This window comes from Fringilla coelebs (genome assembly GCF_963513975.1).
Source record: "Fringilla coelebs genome assembly, chromosome: 9".
Taxonomy (NCBI): domain Eukaryota; kingdom Metazoa; phylum Chordata; class Aves; order Passeriformes; family Fringillidae; genus Fringilla; species Fringilla coelebs.
The window spans coordinates 25,083,358-25,102,769 of record NC_140067.1 but is presented as its reverse complement, the minus strand read 5'-3'; positions in this window follow the sequence as shown (position 1 = coordinate 25,102,769).

Below are 19,412 nucleotides of genomic sequence, written 5' to 3'. Positions count from 1 at the left end.
CAACAGGACTTGCTGCTCCCAGCCTGGAAAAAAATCAGGGAGAGGAGGGAGCCCTTTGTTGGTGCTGGGAATGTGTGAATGCCAAAGACCAGAGGAGAAGGGGTGTCAATGCACCAGCCCCTGTTATGATCCCCAAATCCAGCCCAAAGCAGCATCAAGAAGAAACCTGGGTGCTGGAGAGAAAAGCTTCTGTTCCAGAATGGAATCTTAGTGGATTTGCCTTTTAATACTGGGGGGGTTTCCTATAACTTTATTTAAGTTTTGAACAAACCCATTTTTGCCTGGTGCTAAAGCACAGAGGCCATGAAGAGCAAGGGATGGTCCAGCCCCAGCCAGGCCACACCAGCACAGGCAAGGTGGAACAGGCTGGTCCACACCTCAGGGTGCAGTTACCATCCTCATCCTCCTTCTCCACACCTCAGGGTGCAGTTACCATCCTCATCCTCCTTCTCCATATCTCAGGGTGCAGTTACCAGCCTTCTCTCCCTTCTCCATATCTCAGGGTGGAGTTACCAGCCTTCTCTTCTTTCTCCATACCTCAGGGTGCAGTTACCATCCTCATCCTCTTTCTCCTCATCTCAGGGTGCAGTTATCATCCTTCTCTCCCTTCTCTACATCTCAGGGTGCAGTTACCATCCTTCTCTCCCTTCCCCAAACCTCAGGGTCCTGTTACCATCCTTCTCTCCCTTCTCCACACCTCAGGGTCCTATTATCGTCCTCATTCTCCTTCTTCACATCTCAGGATGCAGTTATCATCCTCATCCTCCTTCTCCACATCTCAGGGTGCAGTTACCATCCTTCTCTCCCTTTCTCCACACCTCAGGGTGCAGTTACCATCCTTATCCTCCTTCTCCATATCTCAGGGTGCAGTTATCATCCTTCTCTCCCTTCTCCACACCTCAGGGTGCAGTTATCATCCTCATCCTCCTTCTCCACCCCTCAGAATGCAGTTATCATCCTTCTCTCCCTTCTCCACACCTCAGGGTGCAGTTATCATCCTCATCCTCCTTCTCCACACCTCAGGATGCAGTTACCATCCTCATCCTCCTTCTCCACACCTCAGGGTGCAGTTACCATCCTCATCCTCCTTCTCCACATCTCAGGATGAAGTTATCATCCTTATCCTCCTTCTCCTCACCTCAGGGTGCAGTTATCATCCTCATCCTCCTTCTCCACACCTCAGGGTCCTATTATCATCCTCATCCTCCTTCTCCACACCTCAGGGTGCAGTTACCATCCTTCTCTCCCTTCTCCACACCTCAAGGCCCAGTTATCATCCTTCTCCTCCTTGCCCACCCCTCAGAGCCCATTCCCCATCCTCACCTTCCCCTTTGGAATTGCTCCAACCCCCCTCCCCTGGGCAGCCAGGATGCCAGGAGCAGGCACAGGTACCCTGAGGCCCTGCCACGCACACCCCCCTGTCTGCTGTGCCCCATTCCAAGGGACATCAGCTGTCACCAGGGTGTCACCACAAGCTCAGTCAAGCCCCAGGAGCTGCCTGCCAAGGTGAGGTTCTCTCCCAGTGCCCGCTTTTGTTAAGCAATTCAGGAAGGTATGAATTCGCTCCAGAGCACAAAAGACAGGAATTGAAATGCATCCAAGCTGCTGCTGGTGCCAGGGATATGACTCTGAGCAGCTTCCACTGTTTATAGACTTGAAAAAGATGAAAACATCCGGTCTGGCGTGGAAAGGGGCTGCCAAATCCATCCTGGAGAGCAAGTAATGGAGTTGATATTCATTAACCCTTCTCGGCTGGCTTTTTTAATAAAATGAGAGAGATCTTGGTCCGGCCTCCAAGCAAGATTTATTTATTTCTAAATGACAAAGAAATGGAAAACACAAGGCACTTGGCAAAGTATTTGTTTGAGCACCTTGGCAGCTTGTCATTGATAATGGAATTGTTGTCTGATCTTCAGTCATTTGCAATTTAATTTACCCACAAAACCTACCACTTCTCCTTGCACATATTTCTCCACAGTGTGCCTATTTACCTTCCCAAACCAGGAAGAAATACATTAGATGATTTAAAGGGTAGCCCTTAATGCAATTTAAAGCCTTGCAAATTGATTTTCCTTAATGAACTTTATATCCTGACATCCTGTCGTTTTTCCTCTAGTACATTCAATTAGGCTATAATCAGTTATTAAGGGTTAGATAATGGGAACGTGACATCATCCACACGAGGCAGAAATTTTTGCGAGAGATTAATTAAAATCTAATTTTCATGCAAGGCTAGACCATCTGGGCCAAAAGGTGCCTATGATAATTGCAAGGGGGAAGGAAAAAAATAAAAAGGAGAGAAAAAAATCCTGGAAAACCCAGAATGGGGAAAGGGAGAACACTTGGCTTGGATGGATGCTGAGATGAGAGGGGAGATGTTTCTCTTGGGGGGTGTAAGAGGGAGAACCTTTGTGCTGTCTTCATCTAAACCACGGCAGAACAAACATTGTGAATCGAAGCGCTTCAGCAAAGGAGCTGAATGCATTTCTTTGTGGATGAAAAGCCAGAGCCATTCATGTTCTACTTTCAGGTAGAAACACTCTTTAATAGCAGTAGTAGCAGTGCTTAAAGCAGAGAGGCTTTTGTGGCTTTGTTAGCACTGACTTGTGATAGAGGGGAGCTCTGGGCTCCAAATGCATCTCTAATCTCAGCGGAGAACACAGCTCAGCAGCTCCATTTGCCCCATATCAAAGAAGGAAAAATGTTGTTATTCTGCCAAGAAAATGGATCTATTTATCTGATGCGACGGTCTCTGCAACACGGGGTTTGTTTTTTCTTGGAAACAGGCATATTGTAACCATTCTTAAAACAAACCGGAATAGAAGGGTTACATCAACCACCAGGAACTTTCTAGTAACAATATTCATGTTGCTGCAGTAATTCTGGAGGCTCTCATGTTTCAGGACTAAAAAACCCCTGCAGCTCAAGAAAAACAGCCAGCATAAGGGTTCTTAATGCTCATTACTGCTTTTCAAAGCAGCACCTCCAAAGCAATCCAGCCCGTGAGCAATTCTGGGGCACTGCCTCTGGAAGAGGTGAAAAGAAGGTTCAAAGCCCACAAATGGTCTCTGTTCATGCAGCTGATGCTGGACTGACAGAGCTCGTGTGCCTCCCTGGCCTCATCTGCTCATTCTGGTGGAGAATGTCTCCATTGATGTCCAGGAAAACAAGCCTGAGGGTCAGATTGTTCCACAAAGATCTCTTTGTGGGGTCTGGGGATTGAGTTGGTTCTTTTTTTGGTCTTTCGACTCTTTGTTGGTTCTTTTTTTTGAAGGATTAAAAGTAAAACTCGAGCTTTTGTCCAGGTTTTCTCTTATCAGATGGTTTTGAATCTGCTGGAAAACTCCTGTTCTCAAAACAATTTAGAGAAGCTACAGCTTTCATTTGATTTTCAAAACGTGTTCTCAACATTTTATTTTTCCCCCTTTGACTTTCTAGGCTTTCTCTTTTGCCCAAACCTTCCAAGTGTCCCAGTAACCACCTTTAACCATAGTCTTAATTAAGAAAGAACGTGGCTTGGATCATTATTCCAAGTCTGTTTGGAGGAATTGTTACCCAGTTGTAAGTGAGGTTTTCAATGACTGTATTTCTTCCCCAGAGATAAGGCAATTAACGTTGTTTCCCATAAAATCCACCTTCCCCCCACTGCCTCGGTGGAGGTGAGCAGAAGTGAGAACAAATCAATACCAGAATCTATTCCCAGGAAAAGGGAACAAATATATCTTTATAATTACAATATGTAACACATTCCACAGCTGCATGCCTCTTGTGGATACTTCTGATCTGAATGTAAATACATGTTTTATGCTGAGGATAATTTCAAAGAGGAGCTGGGAGCACACACGGAACAATCCAGTGCTTTTAAATCTATGAGCCAAACCTATTCATATTTTCTCTGCATTCCCATGATACAGTGAAGAGCAGCCTATGCTGTAATGTATGGTGCAATGGAAATATAAAATAAAAACCACTTAACTGGTCAAGAACCTGTACTTTCTCCTTAAATCCGTGCTCTTTATAGACCTATCTCAGTTACTGGTTAGGACAAAGAATAGATCTCATAGGGGTAACATCAAGATTTAATGTGAGGCTGTCCAAAGGGCCAGAAACCAAAGTCCCAGATTTCTTTACTGATTTCATGTTTAAGTGAACCCATGACTCAGCAGTGGAGCTGCTTGGATATTTCTAGGACAAGCCTGAGAAACTCGTTCAATATTCACTTAGGTGTGCAAATATTGCTCATGTCCATTCCCTCAAAACTGAATTCTCTCAATCCATGGCAATACCAAATGAGCAAAATCTGTCTTTGCTGTCTCTGAGTTTCCTAAACCACAGCACCTGGAAAACTCCCCTTGCAGACCAGCTGGAGGGCTCCTGGCCCGTGGGCAGGGTAGGGCTCTTAGAGAAACAAACAGGCATTAAATATCCCCAGACCTTTCTATTTCATCTACAGAAAGAAAATAACTCTGGGGTAAATATGCAAGGCATTCAACACTTTGAGAGAAATTGCTGCTCTCCGTAATTATTTTTTAATTTACCCTCTGCTGGATGAGAGCTGAGGCCCTTGTCTCCTCGTCAGCACAAACTTTGCATTTCTTGATCTGCATCTGGGGCTTGCCGAAAAATGAGCATCTTGATTACAGCTCTGCCCTTCCCCTGCTCAGCTCCAGCTGCTGCCTCTCCTCGTGCATTTCCAAAAGCTGAAAGGCAGAACCATTTACTTCCTTATTCCTCTGATTTATTTTGCTCCTGTGGGTTATCTCACTTCCTTTTGCAGCTCCCTGAATATCTCCGAAAGGAGGGAGAAGAGCCCGGCTGTGCCCGGGGCAGGTGCAGGATCAGGGGAGGGAGCCACAGCTGGGGCAGTGCCACCACCACAGTGACAACAGCAACGAGCCCCAAAGTGCAGCTTCTACAGCTCTCCACTCCCTCCTCTTGCTGGGAGCAATGGAGTTTGTAGAAGCTGTCAGGGGAGGAACAGCAAACAGCTTTTTGTGCGGTCTCAGTCATCCTGATCCTTGACAAATGCATCCTATGTTGGGTGAGACCCACTGGGGTTGTCCCACTGGGACAATACCACTGGGAGTTGTGGCTCCCAGAGGTATTCCTGATTTCTTTTCCCAGCTCGCCCAAGAAGAGCTTGGCTGCCTTCCACAAACCCATGTTTTCCTTTTCAGTCAACACACCGGGGTGTGCCCACTCTCCACTCGCAAGAAGATGGTTCTTGTGTTCCCACTCCCCTTCTCTTCTGCTCCTGAGCCACAGCAGAGCCCAGGCAGGGAGCAGTGACCTGCAGAAAACCATTCCCCATGCAAGGCTGACCCAGCCTCTTGCTGAATCAGGTGGACAAAGAACAAAAGTGGTTCAATCCAAACAAAAATCCAGAGCAAAATCTTATTCCTCCCCTCTTTGTCTCACCCTTTCATCTCACCTTATTCAAAAAACCTCGAAGCTTTGTGAGAGCCTCTGGAACACAAATAAACACAAAAACAGCAGAGTAGTCCTGGGGGGAGAAGTTGACATCATAATGCTGGGTTTTCTGTGGAACATTTATTTCTAGGCTGCAGTGAGAGCAACCTCCTGCTCACAGATCACTCACCCTCAGCCAGGAAGATGTGCACTTCAATCAGCATCAGCCAAGAGGCTTTTTTTGCACGGCCAAACTCCCCAGTTTGTGATTCACCCTGCAGTGGTTCAGCTGAAGCTGGCACATTATCCTCTCTCCACCTCCAGAGCACACCAGAAATTCACAAATCCCCATAAAAAGTGCAATTCCCAAACCCCAAAGCCCTACCTGTTCTGCCACACACCAGCTCTGCCCTTGTGCAGAACCCCTTTTTTGCTCTTTCAGGGTCACTTTTCCCCTCACCACAAATTTGCTCTGCCCAGAGTTGGTGTCTGGTGGGTGTTTCCTCCCAGATATCCTGGTTTTCCCCAGTGCAGTTCCCAGGCTTGACAGGATGGTTGGTTTTTAATCACCCCAGCAAGCCACTTGAGCCTCTCAGAGCCTAGCCCAGATTTACTTTAGGATTTTCAGTGTTGATGAAAGCACAAGTGGGAAGGAGCAAAGCTTCTGCTGACTTTGTAATTAATCACAGGTTAAAGTGCTGTATGAATTGTACAGGCCCCAGGAGAGCCATCACTTTTGGAATTTCCAGCAAAGCACACAACTTAAGACATTCTTTGCTTTGTGTATTTGGCTAATAGAAGCATTAGTCGCTGAGTTTTTTTATTATTTTTTTTCAAAAATTTTAAATAACCTTGCTAATCTGAGGAAGGTAATTTTCTAACATGAGCTCTACCTTTAGATCTTGGAGAAAATTTGGTGCTGTGTGAGTTTAGACAACCTGGCAACAGCTACAACAGCAAATTCAGACATTATGTTTTTCAAACCCAGCACTCAGAGTGTTTTTGACAGGGAGTGGGTGGGAGAGTCACTCAGCACTGAGTTTGCAGTGAAGGATGTGGGGGAGGGAAGCAGTTCAGCCAACTGCAACTCCTGCAAATTTATCAACAAATATCCCCACAGCTTTTAACATCCTTCCTGCTTTGACTGCAGAGCCATCCCACTGTTCACAGCACAGGGAGAGACACCTGCCTCATACACATCACCTTCACAAGCAATCCCTCCAAAGCTGTTAAATCCCCCTGTTTGTGCCAGTTCACAGATCCTAAGGAGCTTGTTTTGCTTCTTATGAAATACCTTGAGATTCAAAAAAAAGTACTAAAAAATAAAAAAAAAACTTGAAAAGGTAATTTCACTTAAATAGAAATGTATTTAATTGTAATTAATAGGAACAAAAGAGGAATAATAGAACAGCCTGAGTTGGCAGGGTCCTTAAATCTTTTAATTCCACCCCCTGCCATGGGCAGGGACACCTTCCACTGTCCCAGGTTTGCTCCAAGCCCCATCCAGCCTGGCCTTGGGCACTGCCAGGGATCCAGGGGCAGCCACAGCTCCTCTGGGCACCCTGTGCCAGGGCCTCACACCCTCACCAGCAATTCCTGCATTATGCTTTATTACCAGTACAGAAAAATTGTCATTTCCTTTCTTTTCTCTTTCTTATTGCAAGCAGCTACTGCTTTAATTAGAGTTTTTCTTAAATTGTTTTAAAGCACAGAGAAGGTAAAAACCCTGGCAATAATATTTCAGTGGGATTTCAAACAGTAAAGCATGAAAAGAAGAAATATGGAATTACTTTGCCTTTTGATTGCCTTTAACAAAATGCTGCTTTTTCTGTGGATTGGTTCATGTGGGGGTTACGAAAGGAATTCAAAAGATAATCGTAAATCAGTAATACCAGGTCTGATCCCGTGGCTTTAAGGCTGCTTAATGAAGTTAAAGACGACAGAATGTAGAAGAGATGTGACTACATCTGAAATTTCCAAGTAGCTCCAGACATACATAATGGAGGAACTTGGGCCCCAGCGAATGCCAATAAATCTATTTTCTTTTAAAGAAAAAATTACGAAACATTTAAAGGACATCAATCACACTTTTCTTAAAAGAGCGTTACAGAGTGACAATTAAAGATGCCCTGTTCTGCTGTAGCTCACCTTAAATCATGTTTTAGAGCCTGAGCCAGTATATGAATTTGTTACTAAAACTATTTCTTCATTGCATGATTAAAATCTAAGGTTAGAAATAAATTTTGTTTTATAATAGTGAAATGATTAAATATTCTTTTTCAAAGCTTATCTTTATATTTACTTTAAATGCTGTTAGAATAAGTTTAAAATTTTCAATTAAAAAGGCATTAAATGAAGTTTTTAATTTATAGAAAGTTTAAAATTAATTATTTAAATTTATTTATTTATTTATTTAGAAAGAGAATGGTGGAAATTTCCAGGCTTGACCGTTTCAATCACTTCACAAACAAACAAGAAAGAAAAAGCGAGGAAGATTGAATAAGAACAGATTTTGCAGCAGACAGCTTGGACTTAAAAAAAAAATCATGTTTTTCATCCACATTTCACGACATCAGCATCAGTTGATGCTGTAAGTGGGGGTGTGGGTGTGCATCTCCTCATCAAAATTTAACAGTGACATTTTCTTCAGCTTCTGACAAAAAAACAAACATCACCCAGGCCATTCCCTTTGGGGGTAGAGTGGTTACCCCAGTTCTCATCTTTTTGTACAAACACATCTCTCCCATTTACCTGCTGGTAAATCCTGAATTCCTACCTGGTGAGGAGCATCTGGAGGCACCTTTGGTGCAAGGCTTGCAGAGCAAAGGGATTCATTCCAGTTCATTCCCGCGCGCGGCACCGAGCCACGCGCCTGCTGGAAAAGCCTTGTGTCTGTTTGTCTTCTTCATTTTCCAAACCCTTAAAACCCAAATCCAATTTGTTGGGTGCTGCTCACCCATCTCCCAAGGGCCACGTGGGAATTCCCAAAAATTGACAGGATAAGAGGGCCAGAGGCTGAGTGATCTTCCAGAAAGAGAGCTTGGAAAATAGAGGTTGTCACTCAGCTTTTCCAACATATCCTAGTTCTTCAGCTGCTTAATATGCCCAGGAAAATAAGCTGCCTCCTGTTCTGCATTTCCAGCACAGCCTGGACTTGGTGCTTACCAGAGAAACACAAATAAATGAAATTCTTAAAAGCATGTTTTAGATCTTTAACGTGTCCAGCAAGATTTTTAAAAAGCCAAATATCCCAGCAAGTCAAATCATCATTTGTCCTCTGCAGTAACTTGCTGTTGTTTTCCACAAGCAAGTTTGTAAAATTTTCTGTAATCGTGGCTTTATTTTTTTTAGAAGCTGCTCTTTCCCACCTGCTTCCATTTTAATGTGTCCTCAATATCAGTTGTTTTTACTTCAGGTCTAAGAGGCAAATAACGAGGACAAACAATAACTCTTCCTTTCACAAACAAAAATATGATATTGCCAGTAGAAGAAAACACGGAAAATTGCCAGGGAAATAAAAATCTCAGCAAGTGTTTTCATTTGTCAAATTTGCTCAGCAAGAAGGTCCTCAGTAAAGAAAATATAATCCATAAAGCTAGCATCAATTATCACAGAGTGGAGGCACTAGGCTGCTTTTGCTCCTAATTTCTGCATATTGGAAAATGATGATTACACATACTCCATCACCAGGGAAGAGGCCAATCCATACAAACATCACCAATCCCCAGCATTGTGGAAATCTGTGGAATTCTGCAAGCCTGTAAGCCTGCTGAAACAATAAAGTGAATTAATCTAAAGCGCTGGCTCAGTGCAGCTGATGGGAAATATAAGATGACTTGTTAGCTGTGTATTAGTTCCTAGTAAAGAAATGGATAAATTGGGATTTACATGGAGTTCTTCAGCTCCCATTATGGAAAACCACTACCAGTCTGTGCCAATAAAGAATGCAGGAAATAAAGGAAAGGAGGAAGGAAGTCGGTGGCAAAGATCTAACCTAAAAGGGACAACAGAAAGTGATGAGACTAGAGAGGGAAATCACAAGAACTAGGGATTCGTTTATATAAATTCATGGAAATTGCTCAAAAAAAAAAGACCACCAAAAAACCACCCCAGCCAAACAAAAGCTAAGCCCCAAAATACAATATAAAACCAAGCAAAACAAACAAACAGAGGAAAAAAATCCCTAAGCAAAAAGCAAGGGGAAAACAGCAAAGGTGTAGATGGGGGTCCACAAAAAGTCTTAGGAAAGCTCAGAAGTTCAGTAGATTTTGGGCATTTCTTGCTTAAAATTAAGTGAAAAATCAGAGGCTTAATTATGCCACAGGTATTCTTTCAGACCATACCTTCATTCTCACCATTTTTTCTTTAAATTTGTGATGCTGAGCTCAACCCCTTTCTTATAATACACACATGTGGCTCCTGGTTGCTGTCAAGTGCTGGGAGCCAGTCTGTTCACAGAATCCCAGGATCACTGAGGTTGGAAAAGCTCTCCAAGGCCATCCTGGCCAAGCTGTGCCCGATCCCCACCTTGTCCCAGCCCAGAGCTCTGAGTGCCCTCCTGGGACACCTCCAGGGATGGGCACCCCAACACCTCCCTGGGCAGCTGTGCCAATGTCTGAGCACCCTTTCCATGCAGAAATTCCTCCTGCTGTCCAACCTGAGCACAGCCTGAGGCCGTTCCCTCTCCTCCTGTCCCTGTCCCTGGGAGCAGAGCCCACCCCCCCGGCTGTCCCCTCCTGTCAGGAGCTGTGCAGAGCCACAAGGTCCCCCCTGAGCCTCCTTTTCTCCAGGCTGAGCCCCTTTCCAGCTCCCTCAGCCCCTCCTGGATTATCTAAGATAGAATAGGAATCTGTCCCCTGGATGTGCAGCACCATGAAAAGCAATTTGCCATTGTTCCCAGCAGCTCGCCATTGCTGCTGGAGGCACAGGCCGCTGTTGAAATCCTAAGACTCACAAGATGCATCCTGTGTAGGAAAATTCCAAAGATTGCTCCCAGAGAGGATTTCTAACGTGCTACCCACGTGCAGTGTCCTCCCCACTTTCCTCCACTGTGGCAATCCACTTCCCACTGACCTGCACATCCAATTAATTTCCAGCTAATGGAACTCTGTGTTCAAAGGAATTCTGAGTATCACTCAAAATTCCCAGATGAGGCTGTCAGCCAACTGTCTTGGAAGGGCTGATAAGCAGCAGGAACACAGGGGCTACTCGTGGTGCACAATTCTGCCTCTCACATACGCTGCTGGTGTCTGGCACACAAATTGCATTTGGAGCTCCTCAAAAGGATTTGGTGCTGGGTTTCACTCCTTTGCTGCACAAAGCCATCTCATGGAAGCGCAGTGGCTCAACCCTGAATGACCCTAAACATTTTATTTGCCCCAGATCCAACTCCTTCTCTGAGTTTCCTCTAGATCCAACTCCTTCTCTGAGTTTCCTCTAGATCCAACTCCTTCTCTGAGTTTCCTCTAGATCCAACTCCTTCTCTGAGTTTCCCCTAGATCCAACTCCTTCTCTGAGTTTCCTCTAGATCCTGCTCCTTCTCTGAGTTTTCTCCAGATCCAGCTCCCTCTCTGATGTTCCTCCAGATTTCCCTCCTCTGTTTTCTGCCCTGCAGAGAGCAGTGAAGCTGGAGCCCATTGCAGGGCAGATTTCCTTCCTCAAGACCTATTTGAGGGAAGGTTTGCTGTGAGTGAGGTGATTCCCCCTCTGGCTGCACAGCTCGAGCCTGGCCCTTGATTTAGACTCTTGTTTTGCGGCTGGGACCCCAAGGTAAGGATGGAATCACCCCTTTTTTCTGGCTGCATCACTTCTTGGGCTCCATGAGAGGGATGTGCCACAGGACAACTGAGCCTGCCCCAAACAGGTGGGTCTGGTTTGTGCCTGGTTTTGGGCAATGAGCAGCAGTGGAGCCTGCACTCCCTGCAGGGGTCAGGCAGGACCTCAGGGCAGGTGTGGGGAGTCCGACTGGATCTCCTGGAGACAGCCCTGCACCAGCTGGCTCTGTCCTGGGAAGAGATTGGATTCCCCACAGAAGCATTTACCTGTTCCAAAAACTCCAGCAAAACAGCTTGGAGGGGTTTTCCCTGCAGAGTATCCCCAGCACAGACCAGGGGCTCCCCTTCCCACCCAGCCACACCAGCTCCTCCCTGGCAGCAGCAGAAGGGAACAAATGGTGTCTTCAGACAAGCAGCACAAGGGAGCTGCACTGCAGACATAAATAAATCCTTGCCACAGCATCAGAGCAGGTAAGATATCCATAGAAACTGCTCCTCCCTGCACAGAGCTGTCTCCCTCATGCTGGTGCTCAGAAGATCTTCCTGAGCCACACTGGCCATAAATGCAGCAGCTCTGACAGGTCCAGGATGGACCATTCCCCCTTTTTTCCCTGGTGAAAGGGTTGAGGTGTTTCATCTTCCAGCCTGAGATTCACCCAAAGGAAAACTTTTCCAAGCAAGGAAGCATTGCAGCTCTGTAGCTGCATATTTTAAGCCTGGTTCCTAAGTATGCAAGTCATTATAAATCCCCTGACTTCAGCAGAGCTGTGCAGAGTTATGCCAGCTATGAATCTGGCTGTTCCCCCCTTAAGCACTTCCTAAGCATTAAAACCCTTTCAGAAATAAGTCATGCAGGTGATGTTTGCCCACACATAAATCAATTAAGACATGAAAGGTCGTGTGCAGGCATGGGGATGGGAGGGGAGCATGGGGGAAGAGAAAGGGATATTTCCCTTTTTAATTTTCCAGGTAATTTTGGGGTTTTTATTCCTCCAGGGTATCCTGTCTTTGGTGAACTTCGTATGATAATTTACCTTTTCTAGGCTCTGGTAGAACCCCAGTTTGAGCCACCACTCTCTAATCTTCCCCCCCAAAAAAAAAATCCTGACGGGTTTATTTTTATTTTAATTATTTTTTTCCTGAAATAGGTTGCCAAGGAAAGGTGTCAGCCTTTTAAAACTCCACCTTCCACGTTCAGATTTTGAAAAAAAATTGGAACTGTATATTCTTATAACTCACGGATGTCCTCCCAAATCTGCTCTGAAATGTTTATTGTCAAGTGATGGCTTTGGAACTAATAATTCTTAAATATCCCCAAGATTTCATCAGAATGAGCTCTTTACCAATAAAATATTAGTGGGTGCACTGATTTCACAGCCAAAAGCTGAAAATCAAACGGTTATTTTAGGCTTATTTTTTTTCCTAAACCAAAACAATTATAAAGATTAACATTTCATATCTAATCAGAGTAGAAAAAAATGAAAGAAAAAAAGTAGAAGTCAGGCTGAGAGAAAGCTTGATAACAAGGGTCCAGAGATTCATAAGAAAGCAATTTTCCTGCCAGGTATGGACTATTCCTGACCAAGACCCAGAATGAAGAAAACCAAATCCCAAAGCCTAATTTATAAGTAACCTGCACCCAGCTGCTCACCCACTACACTGAAATAAAATTACTCTAACTGGGAATAAATATTTGCTCTGTGTCACATGAATCTGCCTTACAGCTCTTTCACTGACAGTGCAAGAATAAGTGAGATTTTCCATTATTATTTGCGTCCAATTTTACTTATCCATCATGAATTTGCTACTGAGCCCATAAATCTCTCACCTGATAATAATGTTTTCCAGTAGATACTTTTCAGAGCTCATATTTGGTGAGATATCATACACAAACACTGCAAGTAGACAAAAATAAATCCACAACAGGTGTAATAATTGTCTGGCAAAAAAAAACCACTTTGCTCAAGAAAGGCATTTAGGTAGAAGCTACAGATTTACTTGTTGAGTTTCCAATACTAAAATTGCTCCTGTAGGTTAGTGGCTGAAAATCCACAGAGCCTTGATTAAAATTTCAGGTTGAATTATTTTTTTCCATGGCTTCCTCTTCCCTGCACCTTAAAAATGAGCATAATGACATGAGGAAAAAGAGGAAAGGTGAAGGAAGAATTCTAAAAGTATTTTTGGTTTAGAGGCACTCGTATCACGAATGGAGACTTTTCTTTTCCTCTGCTACACTTTAAACCTGGTTCTGAAAAACTTGAGACTAAAGGAGGGCTGGATAAAGGAAAAAATTTCTGAGGCTCCAGTTTTATCTGGCAGAGAACTTAACCAACCAAAAAGACAGAGGCATAAAATCACAGTCCTCATCTCCATGCCCTTGATATTGATTCAGCTCACATGAATCTGCAGTGAGCTCCTTCATTCCTCAGGATTCTTGTGAATGTGTGACTAGATCAGGCCTGTTTGGATAAAATGGCCCTGCTAACCCTGAGAGCTGCAGAGAAAAGCTCCCAAATGTGACCCAAGTGAATCCTAAAGTGTTCAGAGCCTAATGATGAATAAAAGAGCCCGGCATGTTTATTAGATTTCATCATTCTACAACACTTGGGCTCAGCAACAGCATGACTATAAAAACAGCACTCACACAGCTCATGGAAAAAGGAGGGAGATGATTTTAGGAAAAGGTGAGGCCCCTCCTAGGGGCCATCCCAGCCCTCCTTGGCTGTGCCCCTCTCAGGTGTTGTGGCCAGGACCTGACCCAGTTCTGTCAGTGTGAGTCAAACACACAGAGAGATCCCAGGGTGGTGCCCAAAATCCCAAACCTCTCTGCCCCAGAGCACGTTCCTGCCAGCAGCAGTGACCTTGCTGATGGCTGGGACACTCCCAAGACTCTTGCACTGGTTTGTGGCTCGTGGATCAGCACAATAATTGCCTGTGCAGCTCATCAAACACAGGCTTTGCTCCTCTACGAGCCCTGTGCACAGGCATGGTTATTCTGCTGAGTGTAGACTGCCACTAAGATTGTCACATTTCACATTTAAAAGGCCCAAATCTCCTTTTCCCACTGTTCATAAACTCCTATTCAACAGCAATCCTGAGCAAGGGCTGTGTTTTACTGCAGCCTGGACAGTGAGTGCCTGCAGTGTGGTGAGCACCCCAAAGTGATTCCATAAGGCAGCATGTGATTGAAGCCCAGCAGAGAGCCCCTCTGCCCCCAGAAACAGCAATCCTGAAAGAATTCCTGCCCCTCCCAGATACACCTGGAACCCTGAAATTCCCACACCAGCATGTTGGGAGAGACTGTTCCAGAAGAGTTCCTGCTCAGGGTTGCAGCCAGGGAAGGTCTGAGCAGCTCAAACCCACCCCGAGGCGCAGGCTGGGCTGCTGACGCTCCTCCAGACAACTCCCACAAATCATAACAGCTCTGCTTGAAATTCTGGGAGCATCCCCACCCAGAATGATGCCTGCTGATCTCAGAGGAGCTCTGGGAGCCATCATGACCGCAATTGTCTGCGGGGGTCTGTCTGAGGAGCTCGGCAGCCTCTGCAGCACCGTTCCTTGGCCAACAGCACCATCTGCCTCCAAGAGCCGCACACAGGAGCACGCTGGGCTGCTCCCTGCTCCCTGGCATCCCTGCTCCCTGGCATCCCTGCTCCCTGGCATCCCTGCTCCCTGGCACTCCCTGCTCCTTCCTGCAAACCTGCTCCTGACCATGCTGCCATCAGGTCTCTGCTGGGTGTCAGCCAGGGTTCAGAAACGTGCCGCCAAGGTTTTCAATCTCCAGAGCTGACGAAGCACCCTGAAACATCCAGCACGCTGCAGCAGTCCCAGTTGTCACTGGGAAACCAGCAGCACTGCAAAATGCAGGGCTTTATCCCTGTATGAGCCTGGTTAGAGACAAGGATTAATCAGCATAGTAAACAGGAGTCCTGGTTACCCTATAGAACTGCTATAGTTGAAAGGGACCTTTTAAATTTCACGTGACCCAGCTCCCCTGCAATGAGCAGGGCGTCTTCAGCTCCAACAGGTTGCTCACATCAGTGTGAAATGTTGCTCTTGTGAAGTATTAAATCAGCTTTAGAGCACTGAACTGGAAAATCCTGCATTTCTCTTCCCATTAATGTGCAGTGAAATTTTGGTTACTCAAAGTGGAGTGGTTTGGGAGTGGTTTCAGGGTTTGCCCTAACCAGGAGTACAGAAAGATCTTTGTGACAGAAGACACAAATATGTAGCTTGATAATTGTTGGGATTAATTTGCTGGATTTTGGTGGATTAATTTGTTGATTAATTTGCTGGACCTTCTGCAGAATACATCTGTTCACAGCAACCAGCAAGGGAAATTCCTTGGGGGAAGCCCCAGCTTGGTCTTCAGGATGGAGATGCTCAAAAAAACCAGTTGCAAAACAGCTGCAGTGCCATAGCCACAGTAATAAAAAATGCAGCAGCATCTCTGAGTGGAGTAATGACCTCCAGAGACCTGGGATGTCAGCTGGAGTGTCAGAGTGTGCTGCAGCCTGAGGTGACCATTCCCACCTCCTGAGAAGAAATGCAGATGATCCTTGCTTTAAATCCAGCCTTGCTGGACCTCCCTCCAGAGGCTGGCATGGGAGCCAGTACAGACCATAATTTCTTGAGATCCTTTAACATTGCCCATGGAAATGGGAGGAGGGGATCATACAAGCATTTAGCAAAGGCCTGAACTCCTGCCCAAAATTCAGTGTAGTGTCTGTAAATAAATAAACTGACACATTCAGTTGAACTCTTATAAATCTCATTAGCAGTCATTTATTCCTCCAGCTCCACCACCTGCACTGCAGTCATGGCTTAGTGATACATGAAATAGGACAGAAAATACAGACCTATCCATTGCCCTCTGATTAGATTTTAGGTAATTTTTCACTTCTCAGCCTGCAAAAATAGGAAATGGAATATGGACATAACCAAAATCTCTTCGTGCTGCTACTCGTGTTCACAAGTGTGACAAGATGCTGAGTCCTGTCAAAGCTCTGAAGTGCCACAGCCCTTCTGGAAGTCTACCCTGGGAACTAGAAAGAGGCCTTTTAACCCCAAAATGAGACTAAAAATTGTCACACTCAACCTTTCTTTAAATACAGACAGAATAAAGGGGACAGAAAGCAGCTAAAATTTATGATATTATATGATATATGATATGAATGACATTATATGATATGATTGACATTATATGATTGATATGATATTTATTATTATACTAAAACTATACTAAAGAATAGGGAAAGGATACAGACAGAAGGCTTAACAAGATACCAATTAAAAACTTGTGACTCCTCCCAGAGTCCCGACACAGCTGGCTGTGACTGGCTATTAAGTAAAAACAATTCACATGTTGGAGAAACAATCTCCAACCACATTCCAAAGCAGCAAAACACAGGAGAAGCAACCAGATAATTATTGTTCTCATTTTTCTCTGAGGCTTCTCGGCTTCCCAGGAGAAGAAATCCTGGCGAAGGGATTTCTCAGAAAATACAACAGTGACACTCCTGAGCCAGAATCCATTCAGAATCATGGAAAAGCCCTCCAAGACCATCCAGTCCAACCCATTAACCCAGCAGTGCCTGGTTACCCCTAAATCACACCCCCCAGTACCACCTCCATGTGTTTATTGAACACTTCCAAGGACAAAGTGGGGACTTCATCCTGTTCCCACTGAGGTCCCTGAAGAGCTCCTTTCCTCATATATGAGAGAGCCTTTGCCTTGAAAAGCAGTAAAATGAGACAATCCCCAAAGCTGAGGGTAAATGAACTCCTAATTTCAGGTCCCCCTGCACTGTGGGCAGAGAAGCCATCTATCAAAACCTACTGCAGAAAATCCAACAGCAAAGCATTTATTGCAATGAAGCACAGACAGCATTCCCAATGAAAAATAAGGGGAAGAGGGGAGCAGACAGGCATGCAGAGCCCGGGGAAGAGGCTGTGCTGCTTGGGGACTCGCTGGTTCGAGCTGCCAGGCTCTGAGGGATGCTCTGGAGGGACGGGAGCTGCAGTTATTGATTCAGCACCGCCACACGCAGGCGGGATGCGGCGGGCAGGGAGATGCCAGCTTTCCCTCCGGATCCGTGAAATACAGCTCCCTCTTTCCCTGCAAAAAAGGGTTTATTAAAGCTGTCAGACTGCTTGGAAATAATGACAGGTGCTACACAAATCAGCAGCCTTGGCTCCTTACTTAGCAAAGCGCCAGAGCCTGGGTTAACAGCAAAGAGTACCAAAAAATAAAATAAAAAAAAAAAAAGCATAACACAACAGGATGTCCAGCAATGTGGGGAAAAAAAAACCCACAAATTTTCTCTTGTTTTTAAGTCACTGAGAGATATAGGCAGCAATTTTAATACAATAGAAATAAATAGTATGGATATTTTCCTTTACAACCCGCTGAGCTCAACAGGCGAGAGAAATTTCCATTTACCTCATCCTTGCAAGGTATTTTTCCCTAATGTTTGTAACTGGCTAGGAAAATTATGACAACTGTAGGCAGAATCTAACAGAGCCTGAGAAGAAAAACAAAATCTTTTCACAGAGAGGAGAGGATTTTTTCTTTTATTTTCACAAACTGCAGAGTTTTTTGGCAGAGGCTTGCAGTCTGAAACATTCCCTTTGCAGGCTGCTTTGGTGTCCAGTCAGGGCAGTGTTAGCACTGATAGATAATGAATTATAAGAATAAATCACCTGGGGTCCTGCCAGGACTGAAGCAATGCCTGTGGTCTGACCCACCCCTCTGCACTGAGAGCAGAGAATCCTGGAATGGTTTGGGTGGGAAGGGACCATAAAGATCATCCCATCCCACCCCTGCCATGGGCAGGGACACCTTCCACTGTCCCAGGGTGCCCCAAGCCCCATCCAGCCTGGCCTTGGACACTGCCAGGGATCCAGGGGCAGCCACAGCTCCTCTGAGCACCCTGTGCCAGGGCCTGCCCACCCTCACAGGGAACAATTCCTTCCCAAAATCCCATCTAACCCTGCCCTCCTGCAGCTCAAGGCCATTCCCCCTTGTCCTGTCCCAGTCCCCCTTAAAAGGATTTAAATAAAAAAACAGCTGCTGGTGGGTTATTGTGCCTCCTTTCCTAAAATCCGAAGCATAAGTTTCCATTATAAGAGGGAATCAGTGAGAAAAGTAAAAACTTTATTTCTTTATTTTCATTCAAAACTCTACCCAAATCCTACTGAAATACAAAATTTACCTCCAAAAGTCACATGTATGAAGAGGGAAGGAAAGCCCTGAGTTTACCTCTCAAAATGCCATGTTCTGTTTTAAACTCCCTACCACTGTGAGACCTTCAAGGAAAATATTCTTTCCACCTAAAATTTCCAGGAGTAACCACGGGATGGGGCTCACAGAAGTTATTTGTTGTGACAGGGGTGGGGTAAAACTCTGCATCCAGTTCCCCCAGCCTGGTAGGGTAATCTGGGTCCTGGAACTGCTGAGCTCTCTTCTTGTCTGGGTTGTGTAACATTGCCAAGGCAAGGCTGCTTGCAAACATGCAGACATCTTAAAAAAATATCAAAAATGCATTAAGTATTAGTTAACGGTTGGACTCAATGATCTTGGACTCAATCAAGGCAATGAAGGGAAGTGCAAACTCCTGCCCCAGGGGTGGGATAAGCTCAGCCCAGGCTGGAGCTCAAAGCAGCTTGGCAGAGAAGGAGCTGGGGATCAGGGTGGACACCGGGATGGACACGAGCCAGCTCCGTGGCCGAGCAGCAAAGGAGGGAGCTGGGCTGCACTGGGAATGCTGCCAGCACTCACAGGAGGGGAAATTCTCCCTCTTCTTGTCCAGATCTGGGCTCCAACACACTAGAAAGAGTCCAGTGAAGGGCACAAATATTGCAGGCACTGGAGCATCTGGCCACGGCTTCTGCCACTGCTCACGTTCAGCTAACAGACAGGACCACACAGTTCTCAAAAATGTGCAGCAAGAGCCAATGGACATGAGCAGAAACGAAGGAAATGTTTATTAGATGAGGCCACATGTCACAAAGAAACCCATCATACTGATGAGCTTCACAAAATATGTCCTAAGGGCCTGTGCCCATGGTCACAGAGCATCTCTAAAACCCTTGCTCTCATTTCTTTATACTTGCTTGCTGCATGTCTTTTAAACATCTGACTCTGTGGAGCTAATTTTATAAAATCCACAAGAATGACATCAAGGTGAAGCTGTTCCTTTTAGAAACAATTCTTCCTAACTTCTGAAT